Source organism: Phaseolus vulgaris, chromosome 2 (genome assembly GCF_000499845.2).
Source record: "Phaseolus vulgaris cultivar G19833 chromosome 2, P. vulgaris v2.0, whole genome shotgun sequence".
In the NCBI taxonomy this organism is placed as follows: domain Eukaryota; kingdom Viridiplantae; phylum Streptophyta; class Magnoliopsida; order Fabales; family Fabaceae; genus Phaseolus; species Phaseolus vulgaris.
This window is the reverse complement of record NC_023758.2, coordinates 36,019,426-36,032,512: the sequence shown is the minus strand read 5'-3', so window position 1 is coordinate 36,032,512 and position 13,087 is coordinate 36,019,426. Positions and strand designations below refer to the sequence as shown.

Here is a 13,087-nt window from a genome sequence, read left to right as displayed (position 1 = left end):
TATTAATATCAAGTGTTGTGTTTAATTGTGTTCTTGATAGAAAATATTATTATCATTATTAATTTATATAAAAATTCAATAAAATAGAAAATGAAGGAATTTTTTAATTAAATAATTAAAAAAAAATTAAAAATAATACCCAACAAATAAAATTTAATATCTAAAATTTTATTAAGTTATTTATATAATATAGGAGTAAGATGTAATTATGTCTCATTCATTAATTTGATTTAATAACTATTTTTGAAATTTCATAAAAGTTAACCATTATAGATATAAATAATAAAATATTTTAAAATTATATATATATATATTATACTAAGGCATTTTCGCATTTTAAAGACTTTATCGAGGTGAAGAAAGAAATTATGGGTGCGAAAAGCAAACAGTTCCTTTTACTCCTTTACCTTGTGAGCCTAAATAACTATACTATTGGATCCTCTATCTTTCCAGGCCCAACATTAATAAATCTTGGGGTCATTTACATTTCGCAATTAGTTGAGAGGATTATAGATTAAGAAACATCAAACATCTTTCATTCCTTCTTCTTTAAGCTCCTATCCCCAAAAATAAACAAGAAAGTTAATTTTAAAAATTTATATATACAAAGCATCATTAAAAGAAGTTTTTTAGTTACACTTACATAATTTGAATGCTGTCTTTAGAAGTTACTCAATATTTTTTGCTGCAACATATATGTTTTTAATTTTTTAACACAAATTAATATATATAAAAACACATATTAGGCTACAATTTATTGATTATTCATTCATTAATTAGATTGGTATGAACATTTTCCTCTTTAATGAATTTTGTTTACAAATAACATGAGATGAAAGAGAATAATTTTTATCTTTGTAGAACTCATTAATTTGCAGCAGCAAAAGATGATTAAAGAGGTTGACATATTAATAACTTATTTCTTTCAATATACTAAACACACCATTTATCTATCATGTATTTTCATTAATTGTTATCCATACATATTCAAGTTTCCACTTGTGGGGAATTTACCCCGAAAGGGTGCAACTTAACTGATACACAGTTGTTTCTCAAAATGGGGCAAAAAACCTCATATTCCATCTCACCTTTCTTAATTTGCAAGGAATGAGTCAAACCCGCTTTACTTCATAAGTGTGTCCACCAACTTTTATAAAGACCTTTTTCTCCTTTTTAAGACAAAAAATAAATGAATTTTCATAACTAAAATTAGCTTGGACATAGAATTTAGAAAAACCTATATAAAATAACTTTTACAAATTAATTTAGGTTTAAACTTAATTTATTTGATGAAAATTGCTGGTTTTATTTGTTTTCAACTTTTTAAAAGTTATCTTTTTTCTTTTAAGCTTCAATTATAAGCGCTGACAAGTCGTAGAGGTTTTTTCTGTAATATTTTTTCAGTGTACTTATTTATCTTCTGCACTGAAGGAGAGAGCAAACATCATAAACTTTACTAATCATGCCAGCAAATAGAAACCCTAACACCACAGATCCCATGGGGAACGCTGCAACTCGCAGTGCCAATCCTTCGAGAGAACCTTCCTTCAAGAACGCCGGAAAGGGTTCACAAAGTTTCCAAAATTCAAAAATTAATAGCGATTCATGTTCATGTGTTCGAAGCAGAATTGGGTCTGATAGAGTGGTTTATAACGGTGGAGGTGAAGAACAAAACTTCAAGAATTCAACGATAAACAGCGTAAAAATGGAATCACCCACCAGCTCCTCCGAAACCTCATCCTCTTCTAGATCGGAAACCACAGTCTGTTGCTCTACTTCTCAATCCTTCAACAACCATGGTACAGGATCTCGGAAATTCAATGATGCCGTGATTAATGTCGGTGGAAGCAAAGGTAACCTATTTTTTTTTATCAACAAAAATTAAATAAACTAAAGTTAAATATTTTAGTACTATCGTAATCCTTATACCGTGAAAAAAAAAAACCAAGCTAGCATTATTATTGGTTCCTTATTTTCCATTCTGGTGACCCTCCTTTGGGTTGGGAGGAAGACTGGGTCAGCATGAATTACTTCTGATTTTCCAAACTATATAAAAAAAAAGTATAAGAAACCATAAAAAATGGTAAGAAGAAGAGATGTTTAAGATTATATGTAATTATTGTATCCAATATTTGATAATATTGTACTTAATTATATGCAATTAATTTAATAATTATAGAAACTCATGATTAGTATTCTACCTAATTAGATTGTAATTTGGGGAGAGAATCTCGCTATATATTTTCTATACATGGAGTGACGTAATATACACATAAGAGAATAAGAAACATCTTTTCTTCTTACCATTTTTTATCATTTTCTTTTCTTACATGGTATCAGAGCCATTTTGAGCCTATTCTAACGAGTATTTGTTGGGTTTAGCAGGTCACCCGCTATCGGGCCGTTATCGGACCACCCATAACATATATCTCCACGCACGAGTTGGTAGCCTCGGCGTGAGGGGTGTGTTGGAGATCCCACATCGACTAGAGATTAGAGTCTTTCATAGTATATAAGTGGGTGCAAACCTCACCTTATTGAGCCGGTTTTCTGAGGTTAAGTTAGACTTAAAACCCACTTCTTAACAAAAAGACAACAAATAAATAAATAGATAGAATGAAAGACAAAAACCAAATATTATGTAAGATCTAGTATTATGTAAGATGAAAACAAAAAAGTTGACAAAAGTTTAAAAGAAATGAAGATGAATTAAGACATGCAATACTAAATATAAAGCTTTAACTAAGAAGGGAAATTTTAATTAGGAATAAATTTTAATGTTGTCCTTTAATTGAATATTCTCATTCATACGGCCGCCAGACATTATGATAGAAAACAGTGGTTCGATAAAAAAAAAGAGTCACAATCTACTTTTACTTCATATATTTTCAAGTATTTGCATCAAAAAAGTAAAATTAAAATAGTTAGCAAATATAATTGTTTTACAGTAAAAGTGAGAAGATAAAAAATGTGGGCGAAGTCTTACATAATTATATATCTGTGATAGAGGTAATGACTGTTTTGCTGTGTGCATGGTCGGAGTAATAGATCTTAAATAAGTTTCGTGCATAGAGTTCTCAATGAGGTTGTGGAAGCAACATATAGTGTCATGTTTGTTGGTTTCTTTAATTTTTTTTAATTTACTTTTGTCAAAGTTTGACTATATTAGTGTGATTATCCTATCACAAAATTTGAGGCTGATTTTAAACAAACCATCACAACTTCCAGCTCTTGTAAAGGAGACTTTGATGAAAGAAATTCATTGTGTGTAAGAAAAGTATAAGTTAAGTATGTTTTTCTCCTTTGAAAATAAGTAAATTTTAGTTTTTATAAAGGTACTTTTACTTTTGTTTTTTTAAATATATAATTAATTCTTGTTTTATTTTTATATCACGTCAATTAATTATTTATATTTCTAAGGTCACTTGATCAACTTAAGTGGTATATATATATATATATATATATATATATATATATATATATATATATATAAATAAATGAGACTCGACTTTTTTTTATCCCAAAATTAATGTTAGGCTTAATTATTTTTATTTTTATTTTTTTCATTTTCACAAATTTCCTGTGAATTTTTTTTATAAACTAATATTCTACTATTTAAATTATTTAAAATTTGAAAATTAGAGTCAACTGTTGTTTTATTTGAATTGATAATAAAAGGGATGAATGTCACAGTGGCATGAATATTTTCTTTTGATCATTTGACATATTTAAAGTTTTTGAAAATAATGTGTCTGATATTTTTGTTGTAATATACTAAACAAAATTAGGATATGTTGTAAAACTGTTGTTGTATAGGTGTTGCACGAATCTGAATTTGATTGTGTCTTAGTTGGATAAAAAATGTGTAGAATCAGGTATATTTAGTTCAAATGAAATGGATGATAGTTTATGTGATTAGGAAAATATTTTTATATTCTATGTTGCTGTTTTGGGTATGACATTATTTTTTTGACATGTTATTCTTGAAGAAAATAGGTGCTTGATGTTTCTATGAGAGATGATGTCTTTTGCATAGTATTTTATTTATATAGTGTTGAAATATCTCTTAAATATTTTAAATAATTAGTTATAAAAAAAAAACTAAACAAAACTAGGAGTGTTATCAATGTTGCTGTTAAAAATAATGAATGTTCTCAATCAAGTATCACGAACTCAACTATAAGGGGAAAGGAGTACCATAAGTTTTGACATATATGTTGTATAATCCATGAGGCTGATGAGTATAACTTAGTGGTGTTTATCATGCTGAGATCTTTTTCTATTTTTTAAAAACGAATTATGATTCTCTTTAGAGGAACTGCAATGTCATGTTTTATAGAATGTAAGGGAGAATCTTCTTGGTTTAGGGTTTAAGGGTTGTTTTGTTTTTTATTTGAGAAACCTCTATTTATTCACGGTGAAAGGTTTTTTTTTATGTATATGGGTTAGTACGTTCTAAAGTATTCCCGTTTTAATTATTTTTATTTTTTTTATAAAAAAAATGTGGATTAGTATGTGAACTCCATATGGTATGACTTAGTTTAATTGAATGTACTTAAATAATTTTATTTTTTTTATCAGTAAAAAATTAAATAATTAAAAGGATATTTAAAGAGTGTATCAACCTTATACAAACCGGAAAAAAACAACTTGAAAATGCTACCTAACTTAGCTACAAGAGCAACAACCCACAAACTCCCTGGCCAACCCACCTTAGACACATAACCAAAAGGACCAACAAAACCAGAACTGGTTTGCAGAACAGCTAGTGGTCCAGCCATCCAACTAGCCCAGGTTACCAAGACTGCACCTAAAGCACCCTTGCTGAAATTAGAGATAGATAGATAATTTTACTTGTTGTTTTGCAACCATTATTTGCATGAAAATGTTACATGTTTATATCTGTCTTGCCTCTGGCTTACATTACTTCAAATCTGACTGTTGTCTGTTTTCTGGTTTTAAGCAGTGCAGGGACAGATGGATCTCAAGAGGGCCAAATCTTGTACGGCAAGCCAATAAGATTGTGTTGTTTATGTTTTCCTACTTTATCTTTGGTTTTTGTTTGTGTTAAGATTTTATGTGGAGTCTAATGACCTAGACCCCAGATGGTTATGTTTATGTCTTGTTATGCTTTCCCCTTTTTTTCAACAACTCATATCTCCTAAAACTTTTATCTTCTAAATAAGACCATGAGTGCTGGAATTATGTACTTGGATTTCCTATTAAATATAGTGCTCTCTGTAATGAAGCTATTTTCAAGTCAATGATTAGGTGGACTTTTAGCTGCGCACGTGTTTAAAATGTAATTGCTTACCCACTCAAATTTCGCAAATATCAAAGTAATACTTCTTATTGTTTTGTTACATATTTGTTAATTATGTATTATTTTTGTGTACAATGAGTATATGTATCTAACACCAAGTTTAATTGTTTGTATGTATGATTAAAAAGTGAATCATAAGGAATTAATTATTTTCTTAATCTTAGAAATCATAAAATTAAGATCTCACGACATACTGTCTTTTATGAAAATCTCTTTCCATATAATTTGAAAGATGATAAAAATGATAGTCCCAACAATTTGTCTCTGCCTATTCCATAGTCTTATAATTCAAATTATGATTTTTTTTCTGACAATTGCAATACTGCTACTGAACCATTATACCCACTGGAAAAATGAATACTACTCCACCAAGGAGATTAGCTAGGGCCAAGAGACCTCCAGCTTACCTTCAGGATTTTCATACTGATTTGCCATCTACACACAGTGTAAGTTCTAAATATCCCATTAACAATTTCGTATCATATTCTGCTTTATCTTCTAATTTTAAAAGTCGTATTGCTTCTTTTTCTTCTTCTATTGAACCCAAAAACAATGAGGATGCTTCCAAACATGATTGCTGAAAAAAGGCTATGGCGGACGAATTGGAAGCTCTCTCGACTAATCATACATGGATTCTTGTGCCTCTGCCATTGGGAAAGAAAGTCATTGGATGTTGATGGATTTACAAACTCAAACACAAATTTGATGGCATGATTGATCGTTACAAAGCACGCCTCGTTGCCAAGGGTTATGCACAACTTGAAGGACTCGACTTCCTTGACACGTTTGCCCCTGTTGCAAAGCTGACCACCCTGCGCCTTTTACTTGCGCTAGCTGCATCTCATAACTGGAATCACGAACAACTAGACGTTAACAACGCTTTTCTTCATGGAGATTTGCTTGAAGAGGTCTACATGAAGCCACCACCTGGAGTTGTTGTTCCTAATTCAAATTTTTGTCTGCAAACTGCAACGCTCCCTCTATGCTCTCCGTCAGACTGACAAACAATGGTACGCCAAATTATCCAACTTTTTACTTAATAATGGTTATATTCTATCTGATGTTGATCACTCATTATTTTTAAAAACTATTGATACTCACATAAATGCTCTTCTTGTGTATGTTGATGACATTGTTCTCACCGGAAATAATACTGAGGAAATCACCCACATCACCAATCCGCTGAATCAAGATTTTAAAATAAAAAATCTGGGCGATCTCACTTTCTTCCCTGGTCTGGAAGTTGCCAGAAACAGCACTGGAATCCACCTTTCACAACGCAAATATACCATGGACCTTCTTCATGAAATAGGAATGCTTGGATGTGCTCCTGTTCCAACATCTATGGTTCATTCTTCACCTCCATCTAGCACTCAAGGTGTTCCTCTAGATGTTGCAGAATCATCCTCTTACCGAAGACTGCTAGGACGCCTTATTTATTTGACAAACACAAGACCAGACATTGCCTTCAGCGTGAACAAGCTCAGTCAATTTGTTTATGCACCCACCAGTTCACCATCAGGCTGTTTTTCGTATTCTTAGATACCTCAAGAATGCACCTGGTAATGGTATTTTTCTTTTAGCAACAAGCACAACCCAGCTCAAGGCATACAATGATTCAGATTGGGCAGCTTGTACTTGTTGAAGATGGTTGCTGCTCCTTCAAGACATGTGTTTGATGAAGCCATTTGTGTACATTTCATGTATATTTACTTTTGCTTTAAGAATGTCTTAGGTAGAGTAGGCTTTTTTGCTGAGTAACTCACCTCTTAACCCCTAACCATGTGATAAGAGCAAACACAAATTTCTTAAACTGTTTTTCACATGTTTTGCAAAACACACCTTTATTGTATAAAAATAAATCTGTTCTTTTATAAATAAACAGATTCTTTTTTGAACTGATGTTTTGGCTAAGTCTTGTGAAAATCAGATTTTGTGCATCAAGGATTTTGACTAAGTCTTCTCCTTTTCAAAACGACTGTGTTTCAATAGTTAAGTTTTTTCTGTTATCGTTTTGAAAAATAAATCTGTTCAACTGTAAATGAATAGATTCTTTTTAGTCTGGTGCAATGCTTATCTTAAACATTTTTTCGTTTTGTCCCTGCACCAGAATGGTTGACTGAGTCACCTTCACATAACAAATTCTCTAACTGCTTTTTGAAAATAAATCTGTTTATTTTCAATCTGTTCTTTTTATAACAGCTTTAACTGTTTTTTGAAAATCTGTTATGAGTTGTTTTTCAATAAAAAGAAAACTTGTTCCTGCGTTTTAACAGAGATCATACATTTGAGAAAACAAGTTTTACATCAGAGAATTAAGGATTTACAGAGAATATGCATGTGTTCTTGAAAGATTTCAAAAATCAAAAGTGTGCTTGTTCTTGTTTGGTTCCAAAGCTTGGTGAGAGGTGCTGCTACTGTTCAAGCGATCTGTTCTACTAGTTTAAGGCAGATTTCTGTATCCTGGTGTATTCGTTTCACATTTCATTCCTTGTAAAAGTGTAGTTGTAAACTCTTCTTGATAGGGTTTCTTGAAGAGTACGTGTGCTGAAATAGTGTTTTTCAGCAAGTGTACCAAAGTTTCCTTGTAAAAGTGTAGTTGTAAACTTTTCTTGATAGGGTTTCTGAGTATGTGTGCTGAAATAGTGTTTTTCAGCAAGTGTACCAAAGTTCTTGTAGGTTCAAGAACAGTGGTGTTTGTGGTTGTTTGAATTGTGATTTAGTGAATTTCACCTTGGATTAGGTGAAGATTGGATGTAGCTCATTGGAGTGAACCAGTATAATTGCCTTGTGTTCATTCTCCCTTAATCTCTGCACTTTAATTCACGCTTATTTGTTAATCTGCTAGAAATTGAATTTGTTCAATTAAAAATAAATTTGTTCTTTTTGGGCTTGTTCATACAGTTCTTATTTTCTGAAAAATCAGTTTGGTTCTGTGAAGAAGATATACGATCTGTTAAATACAACTGGAACAGGTTGATTGTGATAGGTTACCCAATTGATTGTCAAGCTAATTATTGAACTTTTATCACTTGCTTATAAAATTGAAGGTCACTAATTTGTGTGTCTCATAATATACTCCTAAAATCAATGTGTGTATCTGGAAAATCAATCTGCATAATCTCGAGATTAACTTGGTTGATATAAATGTTTTCAAACATAAACAATGGCAAAATAAATTTGTTCATTTCCAAATAAATCGATTTATTTTCTTTGTACTGTGATAAATATTGATTATGCGAGAAACTTTTAAAAGGTCAATTCACCCCCCTCTTGAACTTTGACACTATTAAACCCAACAGTACTGAGACAAGAAAATCAGTTACTGGTTTCTCTATTTATCTTGGTGACTCTCTCATTTCCTGGAAATCGAAAAAGCAACAGACTATCCAGAAGTTCATCTAAAGCTGAGTATAGAGCTCTCGTAGCCACCACTTTTGAGATACAATGGTTATCCTATCTGTTCCATGATCTCCACATTCCTTTCATTCAACCAGCCACACTTTACTGTGATAATCAGTCAGCAATACAAATTGCTTCCAATCAAGTATTCCACGAACGAACCAAACATATAGAAATCGATTGCCATCTTTTTAGGGAAAACCTAAATGTTGGACTGATCAAACTACTCCCCATCCCTTCCTCCATGCAAACAACAAATATCTTCACCAAGCCTCTACCTCCTTCCATCTTCAACGTGCTTCAATCCAAGCTGGGAATGAAGAACTTATACTCCCAGCTTGAGGAGGGGTGATAAAATATATATGTTCTGTTTTTATTGGGCCCTTGTATCTTTGGGCTTTTTCTGTTTTTAAGGCTTTCTGTGTTTACTTTCCAGCACCATATATTTCCTCTTGTACTGTTTTGAGATACATTGAATAATAATAGAATTGATATTCTTTCATTTTCTTTTTCTATTGTTTTTCATGTCGCTGCCTTTCTCTATCTCTGTTCTTTTCAGTGCTGCATTAGGGTTTCTCTATCTCTGGCTTCTTGATTCTCTCTTGCTAAGCAGGGCTTCTTTCTTTGACTCCTTTCTAGCTTCCGCAGGTTTGCTCCACCAATCCCAAAAACTCGCGTAAACTCTGTTATAAGTCTCTAATTTGTTTCACATATCTTCATGTATTGAAGGTTCTAAGTTATTCTTTCTTTAATTCAACCGTCAAGAACTACAAAACTTTAAAAGATTTCTTGATATTTTGGTTAAAACAAAAAGAGCAATGATATATGAACAACTACATTTTTTCATACAACCACGTTACAACTCCCAATATTATTATTTTAATACTTTTTTATATCATTTAATTACAAATTTACCCTTTACTATATATATTTATTTCTAAATCTATCACATCAGGATTGTATACAACTCTTTGAGTTGTCACACTATCATTTTCCAAACAAAAATTTGACGAAAGATGATAAGGGCAGAATAAGTATTAGGTTGAAGAAAATGTCTTTTTTTAATGTAAATTTTCTTGAATATATAATTTAATATTTAATATGTATCAGTTTTAATATATTATTTAAATATTAAAATACAATATTCTTTAGATAAAAATAATAATATTTTATCATATTATTTATAGAAACTTTGAACGAAAGTATCAAAGATCGAAATGTTGTCAGCTATAAAAAAAAAATTGTAATCTTAAATTATTTTATGTATAAATCCTTTTGAAAATATTGTTAAAATAAATGAATAATTAGTTTATAAGCCTAGCATATATTGAATTTTATCATGGGTAAACATTTTGGAAAGATTATATTAATATTTACTATTTTACTTTTGTTGTATGTGAACTTGTTTTTATTCAATAATAGTTGTGTTTATATATATATAGAGAGAGAAAATGAAGTGCAACATGTGCAGAGAATGTATTCAAGATCTCGGGACCTACAAAATGCCCTGCTTTATAGATAGATGCACATGCAAGTCATCGAAGTGACTTTTCCTTCACTTCCACACTAATGCTTCGTGTCCTGGGATTGAAAAAACGAACTAAATTTTTGTTTGTATCCATATACAATGGCTAGGAGTGAAAAATGATTATTTGTGAAAGAAGAACAAAAGGAATAATTTGTGCGAAGCAAAGAAAAATAAAGAAAATTAAAAAACTTTACATAATATTATTAAAAAGTTAAAATTACCTTTATTTTTTTTATACATATAAAATAACACTTTATATATATTACAATAATAATAATACTAAATTATAAACAATAATAATAAAAATAAAAATAAATTACACATTTAATAATAATTAAAAAAATTTATTAAATAATAATAAAAAAAATTAATTTTTGTTTTGATTTGATTTTATGAAAATATTTTTTATACGTATTTATAATAAAAAATTATTAAATAAAAATAAATATTTTTTATATTAAATATTGTTTACATTAAATATTTTAATTAACTCAAATTAAAAACAATATTTTATTATTTAAATATTGATAAATTTGTAAACCTACATTCTATACCTTTTAAAAAAATTAAAATTTTCTTTATAACTATCATATCACTCACAAATTTTAATATTTTTTTCGTACAAATTCACTCTAATATATTTTAATCCAAACAACTTTATTTTTTTTAATTTTTTTTTTCTTAAATCACTTCTAACCCACTTTCTTGAATTTTCTTCCCAATTCAATTAGAAGATAAGATTGCGAGAGTGTGTTTCTTAAATTTAATTTTTATCAAGATAGTTAATTTTGTATAGAACATGTATGTAAAAGCTTTTCATTACTCTAAGTATAAAACATACAAGAATATTTACAATCATGTTTAAGTAACAAAACTATAAGGCATGAAATTTCTTTTACGAACATCTATCTATTGCAACAATTACTGCTATTAGATTCATAAGTTTAAGGAAGATTTTTTTACCTAGAACTAGAGAGTTTGGTAAGGATTTATTATTTTGTTTGATTTAAAATATATAAGCTCATATTACACTTGTTCTTGATAGAAGCAAATATGTTCTTACTAGAATTAACTATTATATATCTTAGCTTCATGTTATGGTTTAGATTCAGTCTTTTTTATCTCCATCAAGTTTAAGTAGAATGAGTTGTTTTGATTGGTCATAAAATTTGTTTTTTTTATATAATAAAATTGAAATATTTCTCAAATATTTTATTTATTATATTTTTTATTATCGATAAAAATTTAATAAATATTTCTAATAAATTAGCTAAAAGATTTCAATTAACACAGCTAAATAGCTTTTAACTGAAGGCCTTAAAGGTCAAAAGAAACTACAAGTTGGAATTTTGTAATTTTTGAAAAAAATGACCTTTAATCGTATTTTTTAGTTATGGATATATTTGAACGATGATGCTTACTTTGTGTGTCATTTTTCTCCGTGTGGGGTCCAATTTCTATCCCTTCTGGTCAAAAAGGGTGGCTACGTTTTGGAATCATCTTGCATAGTAGCATAGTACGACGTTGAGGTTAGATACTTGGATGAAATATTCATTCATAATCTTATTTCTAGACCAAGACAATTCAAAAACAAAATAAAAAGTAATCAAATCTAAAGATAATTGCATAAAAATGTAAGAATCAAATAGTTAGTTAGTGTAAATAGATCGAATAAAATACTTAGAGTTTAAATTTATTTACTCTCGCTTCTATTTATGCAACATTTTAGGTTTATGGGTGTGTTGGTTAGGAAGGAAAGTGAAAAAGGAAAGGAAATAAAAGGGAAAATAAATAGAAAATATGATGACTGTTTAAACTGCTGGAAAAGAAAAAATAATAAATTTCCTTCTCCGAGTTATTTGTTGGTATTAAAAGTAAAAGTTAAATTATAATATGAAAGTCCTTATATAAATATATTTTTTAGTTCCTGTAGTTAAAAGCATCTCAAGAAAGTTATTAAAATTTTAAATTGTGGAATTAAATCCCTACACTCTATGTATCACCACTAACTTCGTTAATCTATATTTTTTTATATTCTATATAATCGCAGTGCGATTTTAGTTTCAAGTTTCATCAGGTCAACTTTAACTTTATTATAATTTTAAATAAATTATTTCTGTTAGCTCGTTATGAATTTAATGAACTTTTCTAATATGAGATTTAAAATTACTATAGCAACACTAGAACCATTAAAACCCATGACTTAAACAGGTATCTTTTTCAGTCAGCAAAAGACCCATTAAATTTGTGCTTTTATTCATAAACGTATCTTCAAAAATTGGTTTTTAAGAATATGAACACTGATTTAGAAAAGTTCTCTAAACTCGTCTTTTAGCGGGAGTCAAACGTTCGGTCTTCACGGTTCAACAGGTAAGTCAGTTTACTTAAATTTTTCTTTGTTTTTTAGTAATAAAGTCTTCACTCATCGGAAATTGGAAGTCAAAATGTCGGTTATCCAAACGGTTTACCGGTCTCTTAGAATAATTTCAATTAAGAGTTATAAAACGTGATTAAATGTTTATTAGGTTTGTCTTAATCATTATGACAGTATAAGGTCTACTAGAACCGTATAAATAAGAGGGGACCCTCATGGTGAAAGGTAATGTTATTCTGAATCCTAAACTAGATCACCTACATTGACCTCATCTAAGTTGAGCGTTGGAGTATCTTTGTTGGTACCCCACCCTCTTGGACATCCAAGAAGAGCAATCGGGATTGAAGAGAAGACTCGATAGGGGATATTAGGTCTCAGATAAATTGTAAGAACATTTGGGTGCCCACCGTGTGGCCGAAAGAAAAGCCTATTAAAGAACTGTATGGTAGCCACCGGGAGC

The 13,087-nt window shown here is 29.9% G+C and overlaps 1 long non-coding RNA gene across 1 annotated transcript; it reads left to right on the top strand.

Moving 5' to 3' along the window:
- The first annotated feature begins 1,358 nt into the window (after positions 1 to 1,358).
- LOC137809564 (uncharacterized) lies at positions 1,359 to 5,264 on the top strand. The gene is made up of 2 exons (XR_011080781.1): positions 1,359 to 1,853; positions 4,967 to 5,264. It is a non-coding gene; the product is annotated as an uncharacterized lncRNA (long non-coding RNA).
- Positions 5,265 to 13,087: the final 7,823 nt, after the last annotated feature.